Source organism: Erithacus rubecula (assembly GCF_903797595.1).
Source record: "Erithacus rubecula genome assembly, chromosome: 6".
Taxonomy (NCBI): Eukaryota; Metazoa; Chordata; class Aves; order Passeriformes; family Muscicapidae; genus Erithacus; species Erithacus rubecula.
The window spans coordinates 656,578-678,781 of NC_136688.1; the positions used below are offsets into that span (position 1 = coordinate 656,578).

General features: G+C 40.3%; 1 long non-coding RNA gene across 1 annotated transcript in view; it reads right to left on the reverse strand.

The window, feature by feature from the left end:
• LOC306803602 overlaps positions 1 to 14,531 on the reverse strand; it is a 43,338-nt gene extending 28,807 nt beyond the window's left edge. The window contains exon 1 of the long non-coding RNA XR_013774647.1: positions 14,449 to 14,531. This is a non-coding gene — a long non-coding RNA (uncharacterized lncRNA). The remainder of the gene's footprint in view (positions 1 to 14,448) is intronic.
• Positions 14,532 to 22,204: the final 7,673 nt, after the last annotated feature.

Genomic DNA, 22,204 nt, shown 5'->3' on the forward strand with positions numbered 1-22,204 from the left:
GGATATTGCTACAATTGCCAGTGTGTTACAGTTGAAATATTTAGGTATTGTGCGGAAAGGATTTTCCTGGAATGTCCAATTCAACCAAATAGTAAATTTCACAGGCTAGCTTAAAATAGTTTTTCTTTCAGGGTAAAATAATGGCATAGCTTCTTCACTATCACTTTTGGAATTTTAATGAGATTCTCCTTCACCCTATGCTACTCGTATTGAAGAGGAAAAAGAAGATATTTTATAAAAGCACCAAAGAACCCCCAACCCTACCTCTAAACCCCCTTCATATGGATTCCTACTGTTGTTTTCCAGCTCATTTTTCTGCTTTACTATTTCATTAATAATTTATAGTAAGATTTCTAATATTCCTAGGTTTTTTCTATTTTGATTACAACTACAAACTTTCCAGGAACAATACAAAGCTTATATTAAAACAATACTTACTGTCATATGAGTATGGAAATTAGTTTTAAAAATGGAGTGGCCTTTTACAAGGTTGCTGCTATATCTGACTCCACTGCAGCCTTATTCACTTTTCTTTGTTGCCAATTAATACTTGCAGCTAAAGGAAAAGGACAGATTTTGTAAGGAATCTGCAATGCAATGTTCAGATTCCTCTCCTTTCACTGGCTGAAGTTTTGTTTCTCTTACTATAGCCTGAGGACAAATAGTCATAATAACAGCATGCATTCTCATTTTCCTCATGGAAATTTTGTGGAATTTAATGTCTAACCTTTCTGTAAAAATTTTAAAACCCCTATGCAGCTCTGCTACAGCAATATCTCTCTTTAAGGGTCATTAGGGTGAGTTACAACATCCTACGAGGGAAAAAAAAAAAAATCTATGTATGACTTGAAAATATTTTTACTGGACTTTGCAGGATTTCCTCCCTTCATCTGTTCAAGATGACTTATCCACAGAGATTAAATGAAGTTTTGAATCTATGTCCTTGAATGTACTGACAGCTGTAACACAGTGTAAATAAAATAAAGGCAGAGCTACTTCCAGAAAAACATGCGTAGTTATGCAAAACATAAATTAATGTTATGCTTATAGGATTAGATGTGGGAGATACTTGTGGAGGTTCTCTATGCTGACTCTCTTTTTGTGAAGGTTTGAAACATCTGGAGACAAATGTAGCCAACACCAAGGACAGTATCTGTGGTTTTTGTGGTACCTGTCACTGGACAACAGAACGTCCTGTTTTCTGAGCACCTGCCCTGCATTATCCTCCAGTGCTGCTTTGTTTCAAGAGATCTTTGTAATACTAGAACAATTAGCCTCAGTGTTTTCATACTGCAACATCATCAGCCCAAGAGAGGAAGATACACGATGCAAATGATGACCTGAGGACTAGAGAATTTAATATGCAAAAACACCACATGCAAACTTCAGCGGGTAGAGATCCCTGTAATATGTATGAGTGCTGGGTTTAGAGCAAGATGGAGTGATCTTGCTGGAATAAATCATGGCATAAGTGGGGAACATTCTTCTCTGACCTTCTGGATTCAAACAGCCTGGGCTCTGAACATGCAGCATGGACCCCAAAATTACTATATGGATAGTCACAAATACTGTGGAAGAAAGCCAATAGTCTGGGTTTTAGCTGGAGTCAAGGCATTTAGGTTACATGACATAAATGTTTTCATTGCATGATCAAAAATGTTTGTGGCATCTAATAAATTCACTATCAGGTTCATGTAGGCACTCACTGCTGTTATTACTCTTGTGGTTAATAGTAGCAGTGCTAATAACAATTTGCCAGTCGTAGATTTGTTTGGGGGGGGTTGGAAAAAAAACGGCAGAACAAGTCTCAAAGAACTGATGCTGGAAATTAAATTTCCAAACCTATTTATTTATTTATCTGAGGGGTCATGTGTCACTGCCACACACTGTTTTTGTGTCCCTGCAACACACTGTTTTAAGGCAGAGTATCATAAAACAAAAGCAAAAAAAGCAACTTGTTTGTCTTTATCAGCATATGACCTGGAGCATATGAAGCTGACACTCTGCCTTTTCACTGCTCAGTTGCAGGGCAATAACAGACAGACAGACAGGTGTGGCAGCCCATCATGCTGTTAATCTCTTTTATCAGCCCATCATGAATGCATAGAGCTCATGAATCAGAGTCCAAAGGGTGGATGTGAGAGAATTATCTTGCTGCTACCTGAAGAAATGGAGGTGGCATTTCTCCTGTAAGCAGGACCATTTAATCCACACTGGTCCTTGCCCTCCAGACTGCAGGGGCCTCCTTGGCTGGGAAAAAGAAGGAGCAGCATTAATTCAACACTGCTGGAACAAGAAGCTATCCACTTGGCAGGGGAAAAGAATCTCAAATTCTCATCATAAAGGCAAAACCCACAGTGCTGCAAGCTCAGCAAGGGCTCAGCTAAACAGGCAGCCTTCAACCTGGGGTGCCAAAGGGCCAGGTGGTTTTGTCACCCCTGCTTCCATAGGACTGCAAAGCCCATTCAGTTTGCAGATCCTGCCACTATGTCCCTGCAGGTAAACTAAACCCTGCAGTCCCCAGGACCACCAGACTCCCTCTCTCCATGCAGACTTCTGGTGGGGAGCAGCCCATCCTAAAACATGCTGGGAACTGCTGGAAAAGTGTGCCAGGGATGTTGTGAAAGTGTAATGGCATAAACAAGCAAGCAAGGAGCATTTCTTCACTGTTCAATTTAGCAGCTCGGATATAACCACAGAGGCCATACATGTTTAGTTCCTATCAGAGCTTCCCAGAATGATTATGTTCAAATGCCAGCTCTGTGCAGAATATGAACCAAATCCACCTCTCCTGACACCTCAGTCTTTGTGCAGAATTATAGGAATTTGGTCAGATATGATAAATATTTCTGCCTTGAATTGTCCCAGTTCTTGGGACTTCACTGGAAATATTGACTGGGAAAGAGACTGGATACTGTAAAATCTTTCATAATTCTCTCCCCCAACCTGGGTTGGATGTGCTTTCTGAAGGGATCCTGACAAAACTTTATCTTTTTTTTTCATTCCTTTTTTGCTTCAGCTTGAAATTAAAACCAAAAAGAAAAAAAAATAGTTTGCTTTTAGAAACAGATGAATACATAATGCTTGAATGGGTAAAGAAAAAGGGGATTTTTCTTTTAACTGACTTGCCAAAATTAATTTTACAGTGAAATTTTTCTTCCCTCAATTCTGTCTTTCCTTCTTCAATTGAACTTACACTGAAATAACACTCTTAATCCCCAAGAAGCATCAATATTTTTGCTGTAAAGCATTGCACAACTTGTGGTATGGACTAATGCCATGCATTAGCCATGAAGCAAGGTTTGACGTAGCTAAAGAACATCAAGTACAATACCGTGTTTTATCAAAACCAAACAGCAGAACAATGCACACAAGGCTCTCACAAATACACCAGACCCATCAGATTTCAATCTGATAAAGTCAATACAGAGAAGAAATATAGGGTACAGTCTGTCTTCATTAGCACAGAAATAGGCACAGCAGTTCCACTCTCCCTCTGCAGCATGCTCTTAACCCAATAGATGGAGGGGATCAGCCTAAAATATTGGGAGTTTGGAATTCAAAGATCTGTGGTTTTCCACCAGAGCTCACGTCCCTCAGAAGTGCCCTGGAAGGGACTTGCCCTCCCCCAGGCACTCAGACCAGGCAGCATTTGGGTTTGGTGGGAGCACTGTCCAGAGACCTCCAGCAAGGGACTGACCTCTAGCCCCATCCCTGCCTGCAGCCTAAAGGGAGGCACCCACACAGTTAACCAGTTAGCTGCCAGAGCCTGAACATCCATCCTAAGGCCTGCTGTGATTTAATGGGTCCCTTGCAACAAGGAAGAAATACATTAAAAAAAGAATGAGGGGTGTCCCACAGTGAAAAGGTGGAGAGCAGGAGAGACTTAGCCCTGGCCATGGGTGTTGAAGCACAGTGGCTCAGCAGTGCCACAGCACAGGCATCCCTCTCCTTCCTGCACTGGCTGTCAGCACCAGGAGCACCCAGGACACTGGGGGTGCATCCCCAGGGGTAGAGGAGGCAGCAATTGGGGCAGACCCCAGCTGCATTCACCCAGAGCTGGCAGGCCTAGCCGTGGATGCATGGGCTAATTGCCCAAGGGGTTATTCCATTTCCCAGGAAGGTTTGGCTGCTGGCCACATACACACAATTCAAGTGCCACCAGTACCTGAGCAAACTAAAGGGAAGCCACCTTGGGTGCATCTGCATGCCCACCTGGCACACTCTCTTGTCACACAGGTTGTCTACCTTGACAAGATGGGTGCATAATTGTCCATGTGCCTTTCATTGCCCAGCACAGAGGCAAACCTGATCAGGTGTTTCAGTTTGTCTGCCAGGGTGACAAGCAGCACCATGAAAAATTGTGCAAGTCAGTCCAAACACCAGAAACAACATCACCCTTAAAACAGAGATCCACCTAATGATGTAAGAGGCAAACCCTGCTAATTAAGGATCTACAACAGCCCTGGGCAGCAGGTGGAAAACCACGGGGGATGGATTTCTGCTGCCCTGTGCACAGTGCACAGGCAGTTCAGCTGAGCAGCTGTGCTAATTTTGTGGCCACCCTGCTTCCACAAAAGCCTGTACCCAGCCTGTTTGCTCAGGATGACCCAGTGCACCTCAACACTGCACCCTGTCCTGAGTCATACCTGAGCTGAATTTGTTGGCTCTGGCATGGGGAAGCCCCAGGACATCTCGATCATTTTCCTAAAAACACAGCTCTTACCAGCATCACTGTGTTCCTCGCTCACTTCTTCTGTTCATTTTTGGGGAAGATGTATGAGATGCACATTTCAGAGGGTATGACTGCCTAATATAATATAATGTAATATAATATAATACAATACAATACAATACAATACAATACAATACAATACAATACAATACAATATAATATAATATAATATAATATGCCAGCACAGTCCATGCTGGGGTACAACACACCTTTGGTGGATACCACAGGGTTTGGGTTACACTCCCTAGAGCTCCATCTTTATGGTTTGTATTCTAGCTCATGCCCATGGAGAGGGAGCTGAGATGGAAGGAAAAGCATTGATTCTCAACACTGAAGCTCAAATAATTCACCATTGGCATGTGTAATAAAAGAAACAAACATCCTCAGTGTTAGGTACGTGGTGGTTGGAAAAGTTAAGAAGAGAGTGAAGCGTTAAAATGAAGATAATTAAAGAAGCAAACACTGCTGAAACTCATGTTATGACTAGGTTACAGTAGGGCCAGAGTTTTTCTTAGTTCAGTAAATATCCTAATTTAGACACCAATTCAAACCTCATTTAATGAGATGTATGGAAATACTGCAAAAAGGGCCTGTCAGTGCTCCTGACTTTGGAGAATTTGAAAGTTATACTACATGACTGATTTTCCCAACCATGTTTTCTCTTTCAATCATAATTGAAGCCAGATAACACAAAAGGTAAGTTCAAAAGTTTTTAAAAGAAAGCATTGCTACATGCTTATTTCACTTGTTATGGGTGAAGATCTAGTGGTTTGTTCTATGCAGCAACCAAAATTAATTATTTTCTTAAGTCTCATTTTATGGGGCTGGGAATGGACATTTTTTCATAAAAGAAGAAATGCACAGAGACCATAGGCTACTCTGATTTATGGCTGGGCTGGCTGGTGTATGCTAGGATTGGATTGACACGAAGCCATTGTAACTTACAGTAAACTGAATAGGGACCATAAATGGAAAATGTTTAAAAGGCCATTACATAACTAAATAAATGGGCTGAAAATCTTGTCTGCATGCCTCTCCCACACACATTAGCTGGGGATGATGGTTTCACCTGAGATTGAATCTCATCTGTTGCCGCTATATGTATTGCCAGGCTACAGCAAATATTACTAATCACATCTAATTATTTTTTAAAGAACAGTGAAGGAAAACAAATACAATCAGATAAACTGCCTCCTTTTGCAACTTCACCAAGTTTGCTCTAGCATCATTACATGTAACAGACAAAAAAATGTTAGATATAAAGAAAATTACTGGTTTTATGTACAGAAACTGGAGGGGACACTTACCAGGTCACAAAGCTTTGCCTCCCTGGCACTTGGCTTGGTACCCACATTTCAAGGTAACCATTGCATTATGCCACCAGCCACCAGCAGAGGAGCCAAGCATTTAGCAGCTGACATGGAAAGAAGTGCTGGGTCAGAACACAAGGGACTGAGAGAGAAAGCCATCAGCTATGCCTTCTGCCCAAAGCTGTGCCCTGTCACCTCTGGGAACACGTGTGACTACAGCCTGTAAACCAAGGGAAACAAAGCCACTACAGGAAAAGTCTGCAGCTACTTTTGGCTACCTGATCCAAAACAACCACAGCACTGCTAAGGAAACACTGGGGGAGAGGGACAAGTTTGTGTGACCTACAGGGACTCTGCCATGGGCCCAGCCTCCACCAGGCACTGACCCACTGCTGGGACATTGTTCAGAGGCTTTGGAAAGGCCACAGAGACTTGTGTTATTCCTGGGCAGCTCCACAGTGACCTGCACTTGCTTTCCCAAATCTTTCCTCCAAGCCTTCAAAAAGTTTGCTGGTATTTTTTGGGGGGAAAATCTCTCAAACACTTGATCACTGATGTTTATTTATAAAATTCTTCCACTGCTTCAACTACCTCAAAAATTTCACCTATCTGCCAGGTTTTTGTTTAGAGTATATTCTTCTATATGATGAACAGAAATGTATTGGATTAAGAGAAACAAGCCACAGGAATGTTCTCATCCTGGTGCTGCCTGTGTGGCCTGGGACAGTCCCTGTTCTCCCCTCTGCCAACTGCAGATCTGCCCTCAGAAAAATGTGCTGTTCTTCCCAGGCCAGGCTCAGTTATGTGATGGGTGCTGTGATGATGGCTGTGAGGTGATCAGTTACCAACAAGTCCTGTTCAGAGATGTTTTTTGCTTTGAGTATCCAAGTGCATCACCTGGCATCTCTGTGCATCCCTTCTTGTCAGCCTCTGAGAAGGGTTTCATGTTTTTCCCTCAGTTGTGATGACTGATTCTCCATGTGCCTCTACAACACCACTTTACAGCAACAAAGTAAATCTGTTATCAGCTAATAATTAAATAAATATTAATATGAATGCAAATAGCTGTTTGTGAAGATTTCTCCATAACCAACTTGGAATGCCTCTCAATTTTTATTTTTCCTGAGATCTTCATTTCACTGACAAATTCAACTGAAATCCAGACTGAAAAGTTGTATCACATCCTGGATTCTGCAAATAATAGGGAAAACTCTGAGTGAGAGAAGTTCCCAGTTTCTGTGCCACAGTGATTTTTACACGGCTGAATTATTTGGTATGGCAAGAAGCAATCCTATTGATTCATGGTTAACAAATTGCCCTCTTTCCAGAGAATCAAGATCAAAGTGTGTTTCCACTAGAAATTTAAAACCTTGGGGGTGTGTTGGATAACTGAGCAGTGAGTAACTGGGATATGGAATCTTTCATCTGCAGCAGTTGACTCCTATTCACAACTCATGTTAAGAATGACTAAAAGCTCTTGCTGGATGGTGCCCGTGCAGGACCATCATCCCTGGAGCAGAAAGCTGGTGCCTAACAGGACTGCCATCCCCAACATCCTCTCTCCAGCCCTCCTCCTATATCCTGCAGTTGAGAAGGGAAGAGGCAGGAGCTGATTTTAAATGACAATAGAATCTACAGAGAAACATAAGCTAAATTTTACCTTAGCAGTTTCTGGAAATAGAATATTTCATGCCAAAATTTCATGGCTACTACTGGTCTCAAGCAGGGGAGGACAAAGTTATTCCCAAGCTATAGATTTTTTTGTCTGAATGATGAAAACATTTAGAGAGTCTTAGAATTGTGAGTATCATAACTATAAGCAGATCATTCTGCTACCTTTCCTACATTGCTGAAATCCACAGTCTACCCAAGAAGTGAAACAGCAGTTCTTTGAGAAATTATATATTTATGATGGCTCTGCTTTCTTTTATATTTTACTTTTCACTGACCTTTTAGAATTTCTGTAACTTTTTCCCCCCAAGAGTGAGCATATGCAAATTAATTTCTGCTCTATTTCCCTCATTAGTAATATGTAACTCTACAGGCTTGTGTATTTAAATCCACACCTATAGCATAGCTTGTGGTCAAGATGCCAATTCTTCTTTCACATACATTTAATTTCCTGGGATGAAATGCTGATTCAAGTGGACTTAATAATGAAGTAAATAATTTAAGCATGGAAATGAAGCTGTTGCATGTGAGAGATCTTCTCCAGTCATCTTACCAGTGCATACCAATGGTGCAGTTTAATCTCTACATCTTTTGTTTGGTCTGATTAGGCATATCCCAGTTCCTATTAGGCATCAGGAAGAGAGCAAGTTATCCTCAGAAGATAAGAGAGACCCAGTCCTTGCTTCCTGATATATCCAAGCCCGCCATCATTTCATGTACCTGAGGATGCCAGTACCAAGTGCCAAATCCATTTTGCTGTGGTCTGGCAAGTGCAGTAAGATGTTTCCCTCCTGTTAACACTTGGGTCATCATCTGTCTTTTGATTTTGCACTGGAATCCTCCAAACACCAAGGTAGAGAGAGCCTTGTTCTAGGTAACAGAATTAACTTAGTAGTGCTACGTAAATTAGTCATTAGAACTTATCTGCTGTTGCTACAGCCTGATCTGATCTGACACCACAGCCAGCATAGGCTTGCTCTTCCTTTGCATAGGATTTTTACTCTTCCTGCAGTGCTGTGCAGAGCGTGCTGCTGACCTGCAGTGTTTGTTTGCTGACTCTCCCATCACAGGCACTGCACATCCTGCATGCCCCAAATCCACAAGCAAACACAAAAATTGTTCATTCACTACAGATAATTGATCTCAGTAGGCTGCCTTCCTACATAGCAAGTTGGCCTCAGCTCAGAAGATCGACACTAATGCATTTTGTTTCCATCAGCTGCATTTCGAATGGCTAGATCTCCTTTCCTTGTTGTTTTGTTGATAGTGATATAGAAGCTCCATAGTAAGATTTCTCAGCTTTTCTCTTTAGCTGAGAACTCAACTGAAGGCTAAAACTGGAGAATGAAACCAGAGAATGAAACTGTTGAAAAAGAGATGATCTACACATGAATGGAAAAAAAAAAAAAAATAGCACAAGCTCCTTTAACTTGTTCTATTTCTTTGGAAACAGATTCCACATATTCACCTTTCACTGGATGGCTACCACTGGCCAACAAAAAGAATGAGACTGGCTAAAAGCTTCATTTTCGTGAAACAAAAGCCAACTAGGCAGGCTGATTACCTGGATGGATGATCTCTTCTGTCAAACCAGAATTGTCTATATTACCTTTCAATTTTTTAAGGTTAAGAATTTAATTTTTTTAATAAGCAAAACCCATTAAACCTTATTTTCAAACACTTTCAACAAAAGCATTTCACTAGAAATGAGAATGCTTCATGGCAACTAAATTAAAGGAAAGGACAATCCCAGTGCAGGGCAGCTGCATTTGCATTCAGGACCTATTCATATGTCATTGAGGAAGTTGATTCAGCTCAAGTCTACACAGGCATGTACATAAGCATCTCAAAAACACCAACTAGAGACTGGCATCCTTTTGAGTATATAAATGGTGTGAGGATTATTGTACTTCTGCTTCTGACAAAAGTATTTTGAAGAGAGGATTGAAAGGTGTTTTAGGATACTCCACCAGGATGGGTGATGAAATTGTGTTATATGCATACAGGAAATTTTTTGTTGTATCTTTTTATAGACAGGAGGGCAGTTATCTGCAGCACATGATGCTACCAGTGCAGCTGTATAGACCAATCTAGGTTAATGCTCCCCACAATCTAATGAGAACAACAACCTCTCAATTTCTTTTAGCATTTGAACTTTCATTATCACTCACCTTCAGGGAAACAGTACACAGTAAACAATCACCTAACAGGTTACAAAGGTGAGGCTCAAGCATGACTCAGAGTAGGTCATTGTGAGCTGCTCTCCCACTTGTCCTCTGCAGCTTGCTTGAACACTGCACATATTTGAATTTAAAACGTTTGTCCACATGCCACCCTTCTGTCCAAGAAATGCCTGCAATTTCTTGCAAAATATAGAAAAAAGGTGACCAAATACAACAGTGAAATCCTAACAAAAGCCAACTTTATGAACTGTCAATGCATGTAGCTTGGTCAGAAGATTTTGAAAAAACATTTGTGTTTCATTGATGCTTACATAATTCATGAAGACCTATTGCAGAGTCATAAAAAATCAAGATGGAAAAGATCTAAGATGATGCCAGTTGATCCCTCACCCAAAAGAAAGATCATCTGCACTTATGTAATTCCCCAAGATGTTGATCCAACTTGTTCTCACAAATGTCTGCCCTTGGGATTCCTATCCACACCATCACAAATCTCTTGCATACATGTAACCCAAATTTCATTCATTATAGTTTTGGCTTGTTATTTCTCATTTTGTCTCACTAGTAATAGAGAAAGATTTTTTTTTTTTTTTAATCCCAACTCTTTACATGTTTGAAGACTGCTACCATCCTTCTTCAAAATAACCCTGTTTTTCTAAACTTCCTTCATAAAACATATTTATTAGTTCTTCAGTCCTTCTTGCTGCAGTACCAGGCAACTGATTTCATTTGGTTTTTAATTTTATTAATTTTAAAAAAAGTAGATGCCCAAAGCTGAAGATGTTGCTGTATCTAAAGCTAGTCCCACTTCTGCTGAGCAGGCTGGAAGGGCAGTGTTGTTATCTCACAGCTGTCACACCTATTTATATGTTCTCATCTGTTTTCTCACGGCAGCATGGCACTGCCAAGTTGTTTATAACTGGTGATCCACTGCAACACTGCATTCCTTCTTTTTACAAAACAGCCATCCAATAAGTCATTTACCACCTCATATTTGTGCAACCTGCATATTTGTGCAACATATTGAGCCATTGCCCTTGCTTTTGTTTGTCTTGAATGGCCTTTTACTTATGTACTTATCACTTCTCTAGTGTATCATTTTTATTCTGAATTTTCATCCTTTCCTTCAAAGGGCTGGCTAGTATGACCTACAAACCCAGAAACTGACTCTGTTTTTTCATAAACAAAGTCATTAATGAAAATACTGAATAGTTCTTGGCCCATGAAAGATCACAGTGGAGTCACATTTAATTCAACTTAGTTTGACAGTGAATCACTAATAGCCACTCCTGGAGTACAATTTTGCAACTAGCTTGAGCACAGTTTAGAGTAATTTCATTAGGGTCCTTTTTCCATACTTTGTTTATGAAAGTATCTATGAAGCAGTCAAAAGCCTAGCACAGTAAGCCTAACATTGTCTCTCCTGTTGATAAAGAAATGTCAGCCTGTCACACTAACAAATTTTCAAATTTCCAGTTGGAAACTTTCAAAAGGCTCTCACTAGTCAGATGGGTACAGAGAAAAAAAGGAAAAATCAAATATCTATTCCAAATTTAAAAATAACTTTTGTTATATTGTAGTTTTTTTTTTTTAATAGTATGCTAAAATTTTAGAAGTTATAAGTCATGGCTGCTTTTATTTATTTACAACATGCCTTCTGGATAAAAAATAAGCACAACCCCAACCCAACACAGAAAGCATTGTGATTAATTTAAGAATCGAGTATTTCCTTCTTGTTCTTTTCCTGAGACATTCATCAAGCAAAACCTACTAGCAGAAATTTTCTACTTTTATACCATGCTTAATACCTAGGTTATAGTTTCTACATGGTGAAATAAAACTGACAGGCCCAAAGTAGAGTTAAAAATGTATGAGCAAAAAACTCCAGAGACCATTACCCAAGCTGTCTCATCTGTGGGTTATACTGGGTCCCTGTGGTGAACTATTGGTTTCCCCTCATTAGAGCAGAAAATAAAGCTGTATAATAAAGGAAAAGGCATTGCAGAAATGGTCTTTTCAAACATACCACAGTCCAGAACTAATTTAGTGAGAATAGGCATTGCAGCTGCATCTCCCACACACACATTTGTCATAACCCAGCTTTGTGCTTCAGCTGCAATCACCTGAAGCACTAAGAAAGATTTGTGTCTGAACACAACATGGCACAGTGGTGAATTGCAGAGTGGCTGTCTGAAATGGTTGACACCATCCACTACAAGATCCCCCTAAGTGACTGAAACCAAAACAGTTCTTTTTATATTCCTGTGCCCCCAACAAAGTCCCTTAATACATAAACACACAGCTCTTCACAGAGGTATGAGCACACCACCCTGTTTATCAAAAGCAGAATTTAGAAGAAACACATTTACAATTACACGTAAGGAAAGAAGAATGTAGCCTCCAACTCCATTATCTCAAAACAATAGCCAGAGGAAAAAAATCAAATTTTTCTGGTGAGAAAATGAGAGGATACATCCTGAAGTGATTGGCAAGTTTGGACTCCATATAGAGGACAATTCCTCTGGGAACCCACTCATGTATGAACACCTATGTGACATATAGGTTATGGGTATATTTTCACATGCAGGTAAGGATCCAGGTCATAGTTAGGACTATGTTGCTTTATTGCATTTGGTAGATAAAACACAACATACTCCAGTCTATCTCAAGATAATAAAACCTGAACTCTCTCAATGTTGTCCCTTTCCACTGCAGTGCATGTACCTGCCTTTTCACCAGGACACAGCAGGAAAGAGACAATGGACACTGTTACTGCAGTATCTGGGCCTCCCCAGATATAAAGAGATCTACCTTCTGCTACCCAAATATTTGGACCATAGGCCTCTTAGTACCTCAAGCTCCTTAAGTAGGATATAAAAGAATACTTGTAGCTGTCTTGCCTCAAATAAGCCCATAAGCATACTCAGAGTCCTATTTTCTTTCCTAACTTTTCCTGGAAGGAAGCAGCACCATCTACTCCTCTCAGGGCAGTTCCCATCTGCCCTTGTGCATCACCAGAGGCAGAGAAGCATTGCTGTGTCTCCACATCACCTCTGTGCCCATGCTCATGTGTGTGCAACAGATGTCTGGCCTGGACACCACACCCAAACCCAAATCTGTACTTGCTGCTCAGCATTAGGTAGGAGATGTATTTTTCTGCTTTGCTCCTTTGGGCAGATGTGTAAGCCCTGGGAATAATCTAACCAAAATAAATTAATTGTCTGCAACCAAGCCTTTGCAGGGGTGTGATGATCCATTCCACTTGTGGTTTCTTAGGGCTTTTTTTTCAACCAAGCATTTTTCAGTGGGCTGAGGTAAGGTGTGGGAACTGGCAGAGGAACTGAGCTCTGTGGGTTGTTACAGAGTACTTTAAAAAATTATATTTACTAGCATATCAGGTGAACACAAATAGCACAATCCCAAAAGTTTGAAACTGAAAAAATACATAACAGGTCACAGCTATCCTATCCCTCTGCTGGCATCAGATAGTTATCTGCAGTTTATTTTCCATCTTGGTTTTTCATGGGATAGGAGATTGCTCACTGCCTCTGAAAATCAGGCCCTACTGGTGCTCAGTGATGGGGCCTCAGCCACTTCCCTTAGGAGAGATGAGGTAATTGTTCTCAGATATTAATAGGTAAATGCAGCATCCAGAGTTCAAAAGGACTTGATGCATCACACTGCAATTTCAGTCATAACAGTTATAATAGTTTTTAATTCTGATTGTGCACTGCAGCCCTGTGAGCACAAAGCAGCTCTGCAGACCAAGCACCTCCAGTTACTCAACCCACCCATCAGAAGGACAAGCCAAGAAGTTATTCCCAAAATTTGTCTTTGCAGTTTCTCCTTTTTAAAATTATATTCCACCACTATATCTTAGTGATACAACTAAAAAACACCAACCCCTCCAACCCCATTTATCAGCAGTTTTGATCCCCTTTCTTTCCTTACTCCCCAGGCATAGATGTCAGAGTTTCAGAGATTCTTGTGACTCATGTGACCTCCTCACCATCCTGTGAGGACACCCACTAGTAGGAGGTGTCTTTCTCAAACAAACACTCCGTTTGTTTGTTTTGAGTTACTGACTCCCCCAAAAACTCAGCTGTGTTGTTTGGCAAAAGAGTTTGCAGTACCCCTGGACTGCCACATTTTGTGTTAAGAGACTTTCATGCCCCAATCTCACTGGTCCCTGGAAATTTGTGCTTTGCTAAGCCTACAGAAACATTCTTAAGGCCAGAGAAACATGACCACAAAAGTAAAACACAAAATTATCTCATTAACATACAAAATTAAAGAAAGATGTTGCTAATTTATATATTTACACACATCCTAGGTTCTCACACACATGCACAGGAGGCTTCTCCATGAAGCAGGTGATCACCTGAGGTTTCACAAATTGGCTTAGACTGATCTAACTGAAAGATTTGCTGAAGGGGTAGGAATCATCTTCCACTCCTGTTCCTCTGACTGCAGGTTTCCAATTGCTCTCTTGAGTTGGGACTAATGATCCTGTGGCCTCAGCATATGGAGATCTAACCAAAATACTTACCCTTTTTCATTTGAAAATAACTTCAGGATGTGGCAGGGCTGGTACAAACACAAGGCAACAAACAGGCACAGAGAAACAAGCCAAGGGAGCCAGAGCTGCCCTTTCAGCAGGATTTCAAGGCAGCTTGAACAGGCTGTGACTGTTATCTGAAATCAAGCTCAAGGTGTTTCACATTGTGGCTGAGCTGGGACATGTGTTTGTGATAAGGCTCAGTCTCCAGCCTTGTCTTCCCCCAAGCTGAGGAAAGGCTTGCTGGTGTGCACCCTTTTTGGGGTGGAGGATCTGCCCAAAGCCTCTGTGGCCCACAGGTCCCCAGTAACTCTTAACCTTGCTATCCAAACAAAATATCATTTTTTAATAGCTCTCCCACAATGTTGTTGGCTTTTACAGTGTGGCTTCTTTTTCTGAAACATAAAGAGTCTTTAAAAATGCTGATGACCCTTGGGCGTAGCTGCATGGAGTTATTATCTTGTGAAACCATTTATTTAAGGTGACAGCAAAGCTTATTAGCTGGCTTTGTTCTTAACCTGAGTATAAACAAATGGGTTATCCATGCATAGTGAATTAAATTCTTTCTACACACTAGAATAAAAAAAAGAAAAATGTTTTAACACCACCACATAATTTTTCATTGTATGTGTATTTAAAAATTACATCAGATGAAAACTCTGGGGACGTAGGAGGGCAAAGCATGTGTGTCTTACAGTGGTAGCAAAGTAAAAAATTGGATTAGCTTTATCATCTAACTCTAAACTTTCTTGAAAGTAAATATAACTTTTATTAACCCTTCACCTCCAAACCTACTAGAAAAGCAAAAAGTGTCCATAAAAAAACATGACAGCTGCTGGGTATGCTATGTGTCCCTGCAGAGTGCCCTTCTCCATGAAATGCCTCCTGGCATGCCAGTGATTTCAGTCTGAACACGCTGAAATGTTTCACTCATGAACTATAAAATACTGAAAAATATTGGTTTGGCATGAATAACTGGTGAATCATCGACATTTGTAATTGTTTGGGGATATGGAGGTAGTCTTGGCTTATTTGTATTCTGATTTCACATGAGAACATTGATATGAAACAGCAGTAATTGAATCTGATAAGCTCTGGTGAGCCTTTCCCCAGGAGAGGAGGTACGATTCAGAGAGAGATACAGGAGTACAGAGGGAATTCTAGAAGGATGCATGGAGAGTTGCAGGTTGCCTCACATCACAACTCACAGATTTTATATACTCCTAAAATGAGTGATCATCATCTCAGGCAAAGCTAATTACCTGAGACATTATGATTCTATCTGCTATGAGCAGGATGAAATTCAATGTGATCTCTCCTCTTTTTTTATTTTTTTTTTTTTTTGTAATTAATTGTCTGTCTATTTAAGCCTTCTTTGAAAATACAGGGATCTTAGACAGCATAAAATTCCAGCCTGTGAGTATTTGGTGGTGAATGTTGTTTGTCCTGTCAGTGTTTGGGCACAGGCTTCATGGGATGACTGTGCTAAGAAGCACCATAGCCCACAGGAGGCTGGGCAAGATCAGACCTGTGGTGTGAGCCTCCATCCTCTCCAAACTTCAGTGACTCCCTAAGACAGCCCCTGGTTACAGATTTGGGTTGGCTTCTGAATTTCCCCACCCTGGCAAATTAAGAGCCTATAAAGATGTGAGCTAGAGCCAAAGGGTTTGGTCCTAGCCCATGGAAGCTGACTTGGAAGACAAACACTTTACATCCCCTTCCAAGGAAAGAGCAGCTTCCACAGGTACAGCCAGTGATGTTACAGCCACACCACTTGGGAAAAGGGGATGTGATACAAAACTGGAGACAGAAGCTGACAAATGGAGAGCAAAACTAGCAAGACTTGAAGAAGGGACAGTCTCCTCTCCCAGACCACTTCAGTATCTCCAGCTGTCAGCTGTGTCTTAGCATCCTCATGGGAGCATCACCTCCAGGAACTTCAGCAGTGCCAGTAATCCTCTGACCTTTCTGCAGCACTCACAAAAGCATTCGGGATGCATTCTTAAAAGTCTTCAGCCCACACCGTTCCCTAGTGAGCTGTGAAGTACAATAATCCCCTTGCCACACAATGCTGAAGGCTGCATTATTGTCCAAAGCTTTCAAAACACACAAGCAGGAGCTTTAGAAAGCAGTTTTTAAGGTGTTGTATCCAGCCTCTCAACACGGGTATAAGAAGGAGGCTTTCACAATCTTCATGCTCTGAAGGTCTCTTCACCACTCCTACAGAGAGATGGGGAGGCTCCTCTGCAAAATTCACAAGATGTGTCACTGATACTGGTATTTACACTCAACTTCTCATCTTGTTCCCAGGGACAGTATAAATGCTAAATAAGGAACCAAAAATTTAGGAAGAAGAAGCTACAATTTGCCTATTTACTTTGAAATACCTGCTACGACAATACAGATCATCCATCTCCTTCCTCATTCCCTGTATTGAGATTGAATCTTATTGTTGAATTTCAAAACAAGATGAAAGCAAAGAGGATATCACACCATACTGAATACAGGGGGGAGAAATTCTGCAGCAGAAATAGTGCTTCAGTAATTTTTTATAATTAATTTTTTTTAGGCACACATGATGATGCAGTACTCACAGGAATATTACTATAATTTCTTGTTCTTCTAAAAGTTATAATTAAACTTGTAAATACTAATTTATGTTTAATTTTTGCAACCAACCTCTGATGGAAAAACTATAAATAGACTGACTTGGATGTTATTAAATTTTTTTGCACACACAGGCTTTGTATTTCCACACAGAACTTTTCATACATTAAAACCTGGTCATCAACTCAGTTGATGTTTTGTTTCTTTCCCTATTATTTTCTACAACACTCAGGTGACTGAAGGAGCTAAGTATCTGGGGAAAGCGTGGTTGTTGGAGAAAATTCTTGGCTTGCACAAAGCCTAGGACTTAGACTGCATTGTGCAAAGCTTCATTGGCAAGGGAGCAAATACTGAAAATCCAGATAGATAACCTATCTTTCCAATAATTGTAACTAACCCATTTATTGGAAGCTATTAGTATTGGTAACTCTTAATCACCTTTTTTTTGCTAGTACCAGATTTTTACCTGAAGCAATTCTCACTTGTCCTTGATGCAGACATGCAACCAAATTTATCTCATGTTAATATATAGGTAGATTCCGTTTACAGCACTCCTCTTATTTATTTTCAATTTACATAGGAATTGTAAACTGAATTTTGCCTTGAATTTGCCTTAGACTGCAGCTGAAAGCTGAAGTTTTCCTCAATTTTAAGTGACAGCCAAAGAAGAGTTTTGGTTTGTTTGGGTTCTTTGATTTGTTTTTGTTGATTGTTTGTTTAGGTTTTTTGGGGGGGGAGAGGAACAGTTATTGAGTGTGCATTTATTTGAATGTTTCCAAACAGTATTCTCATCTGTGTTTGTCTCAAATATTGGCCTCATATTGCTTGAATATTGGTTGAAACAAGGCCTCAACCATTCACTAGAAAACCAGCTGTGCATTTTTAAATCTCAGTCTGAACTTGCCTGAAATCTAGTTCCAATTCCTTTTGAAACCTAGTTTGGGACTCCCAAGTTCTCAAACTATGGCCACTGTTTTGGGACACTGATTTTGCATGCCAAACATGGGGTTTGTACCCGTGTTCAGAATTCAAATCCATTCTTCTATTTATGTGGAACTAAAACTGGAGCCCCTTTGAAATTACAGGTTCAAATACAGGCTGACTCAACACAGACTGAACACTTCCAGAGCCACCATCCTCGAACACCCAACTGCATCATTTCAAAGGCGGAGAAACCACTCACTTGTTTAAAATTATGCACATCTGCAGATTATAGAGCGTGGTGGTGTGACTTGTTGCAGTGGAGCTCCTGCTGAGATTCCAGCCCAGCTCCAGAGGTGCTGGCACAGCAGCAGGCTCAGCTCTCTGTGTCAGACTGGCTGCTCTGCACCACTTTGTCTCTCAGCCCAGGACACCCAGCAGGGCACCACAGGGGCTACAGGGTGGCCTTCACACGCCACACATGGCACCCTGACACCCAGCTGGCACAGCCACAGCCCCCAGACTGCAAATGCCCCAGCAGTCTGCCTTGACTTGCTTTTAATTGTAGGTGTTTTTACTTTTTTACCTCAAGCTGAAGAGTAAGTCAGAAGAGATGTCCCCTTTTTGTAGCCATCGTTTAGATGGAAAAATAACATGAAGGACAGGATTTCATTGTTTTAGCTGCTTTGATTCAGTAAAGGAAATGCTCAGTGTGAGTAATGGCATCCTTAATCAGCCTAGCCCTTGCACACACTTCAAAATACCTTGAAGTTAAATCAGTGCTGAAGTAAGGCCTTTGTTAAGTTTAGCAGCCAAACAAGAAAGGCAATCTAGCTGTGTTGACATAATGCATTATTTCAGTGAGGCCTGTGAGACATAAAACAGGTTTGGAAACCTAGTATCTTCACAATCAGGTTTTCAACATATTAGTAAATTTAAGCTTTTGTATTTTGTTGTAGTTACAGCAGTCCTTTGCTGTATTAATTGCTGAAAGCATCAGTATTGAAATAATTTTCCAGTACTGAAAGAATTCACATTAGTTACTTCCAATCATAAGACATAAAAAAGAGAAAATAAACATTAATCAAATAATTTATTTCATGAGTGTTTTATTTGAATTTATAGCATATTCACAAAAATAGAAACAGTCTTTAGAACCATTTTGTGAATACATTGTCTCCATGCTGAGATTTACAGTGGCAATAGTGAAATATCTAACTTGGATTTGTTTCCACATGTAGACATTGAAGATGATGCTGTGAGAAGCAAGCAGGAATTATGCAATGTGCTACAGAAAGAAAGATGAAAATGTAACTAAACATTTTAATGTCTATGTAGTTCAACAGCCTACATACAGTTTCTCAGGATGTTTTTAGAGCAAGTTGCTCTAATTCCGTGCAGAAAATATTGAGAGTGCTCATGCCAACCCTTTGACATTGTGATTTGCATGTAACTGTATAAATACAATATACTTTCCTATCTAGAGCTTTATACATATGAAAAATTATGGTACAATAAAAATCTATACACATGGTGCTACCAGTTCAGCAGCTGCTAACTTAAAGGATACATCTAAAAATATGATTGCTCAGCCTCTGAAATACAAAATAAAAGAGCAATCAGAAATGCTTTTTGTTTAAATAGCAATTTACATAAAAATTCATCTCTTCATTTTCTCCGTTTGCTTAGGTCTGGTAAAAGACTCTCTTTGGTTGGTTGCATCTGTCCTTGGCAAGAACCATAGTTTTAAACAGTCCTTTGTGTTTGTCTTAGGCAAAGGTTAATATATTTGTAAAACAGAGTAAATGTTGGCTGGCTTCTATTCCAACTTTGTGTTATTGTAATGCTGAATGGCAAGTACCTACTACACTGCAAAGTTCTGCAGGGTGGAAACAGAAATTTGCAGACTTCCACGTCCTGAAAGATGTGACAGTGGAAGACCATTTATACTGCACCCCAACGTATACCACTCTCTCAATTTATACAGTTTGCTTCTAAGTACAGTTTTATCTTTCAAAACCTTTAAAAGGAAGTTGAGCTGCTGCTCAGCAACCAAGTGGTGACACACATATATCACAGGTTCGTTTTATCTCCCAAGAAATTTTGTGAGAGATCAGGTAAAAAGCAAATTCATGAAGTATTACAATCCATTGCTATAAGATATATGTTAACCTGAGATAAGGTACAGCTACATTACAGATTTTTGATGGTACCACTGATCTCAGATTTTCACCCAAGGTGAGGAGGTGGTGTGAAGAGCACAGAGCAAAGGGCTACAAATAACCATCAGATAATGGGAAGAAATGGTCTTAGGAGCAAAGTGAAAGTGCTCTTCTCATCTGGTTGTCTAATTCTTGTTACATGAACTACAAAATAATGTTAAAGGAAGTGAAATGTAGCAAATTCAGCTAAAAAAGGAAATTACTGGGTTGCGCAAAAGCAAGCAAGGCTAGCAGAGAAAAAAAAAAATAACAAAGAGAGATAGACTGAGAGAAAAGAAATGCTTTGAAGTACACAGGCTTATTATTTGATTTGTAAATAAGATGAAGCTCTCTCCACCCAGGTTATGAAAAGTAAAAATTGTCATGTATGGGTAATTGATGGTGACAGCTCTGGCATACACAGTGTAGGAGGTGGTGCTATTGTTTAACATGCCCTACATGTGTAGATAACAAGTCAGGCTCTCATGTTTGCCTACAAATTGTTGCTAAGCACATTTCATACCCTTCATATTGATACTTCTGTTGTCTCTTGGTTTCATCTCTATTTCCTTTTAAGACAAACAAAAATGGAATATCCTGCAACCTCCAGCTGTATCTTGCTGTATTTCAAGCTAATATGGATTCAAACCCAGGGGATGTCTCAGGAAATAGATTCTGGGTGAATTTAATATTCTTAATTTCCTTTTTTTTTTCTTTTTCGTTTTGTAATCTTGGACTTCTCAGTCCCTATTATTGCTTTTCAAATTCCCCATCCCTGAAAAAGTGATTTGAAATTGATGTTGGTTTCACCTCTGTTAACATCACCAAGACAATCCTGTTTCTCGACTCCCACATCTCACGTACTCAGTGACCTGGTGAAGTGCTGCCTCCTCTAGTTTTTATTTCCCTACGTTCTGCATATGCTCAGTGCTGGCAGAAAGCATCTGTGAATTGGAGAAAGGAGAAGCTGCCAATGAATGCTCAGTGTCTGCATAGCACTGCTAGAAGTGAAGCCAAAATACTGACCCACATCTGAATGTCCTTAAAATCTCAGTGTCTTTATGTTGAAGAGGTTTTTCCTCCAACTAAGAATCCCAAGCACAAATGACAAATAAAACTACAGTATAGAACTGGAGGAAAACAAAGGGAACTAATATGTTACATTACACACAGTTTAGCTTTGCATTTCTCAAAGGTTTTTTGAAAATTTCTGTCCCAGTGAGACTTGACCTTCCAGGAGGACCACACAGCTTGAAGCAACTGGGGAGACTGCTTCCTCATGCCAGGGGATTAGTAAACATTCTGCTTGCCCACCTCCTCACTGCTTCATATGGCACAGATTTGAAAGCTTTCATTAGAAGTGCAAGAGGGTGAGAGGGTTATTAACATTCCTACTGGGAAACCAGTGCCTTTTAATACGTTTGCCCAGTCAGAAAAGAATTCCTTCAACAGCTTTTGGTCCACAAGATTGACACTCTTCCAGCTGTTCACCCCAATGATATTAGTTAATAAAAAACAGCTTTCCTCCTGGGGTGAGCTGAATGCTCTTTGGAGGTTAGGCAGGACTTTGAGTATTACTCAGGTAAGGTCTGGTCCTAAATGTCAGCCCACAAAAGAAGGTCTCAGTGGTGGAGGTAGTATGTGTTCTCCAAATAAATGCTGACAGCCACCTTGAAGAGCCACTGTTCTTGTGGCTGAGATAAGCCAGCTGAAGTGGAACCCACTGTCAAATTCAAGAAAAGCAGCTGAAAGCCAGCAAAGTATTAAAACACTCAGAAATCAGAGTAGGGAAGGAACAAGTGGTATTGGCCAAGGAAAGCTATAAACCATCTGACTATGGAAGAAGGCTACTTGGCTCAGAGATGCTTTACTGTTTCCTCCACTTTTTGTTGCCTTCCAAAGTGGATTATAATATTCCCTAAATGCCCTAATATTCAGCTCCTTCCCTTTCTTTACATGACTCATAAATCACATTATGCCTGTATGATTTAAAAAAAAAAAAGAGGAAAACTTCACAA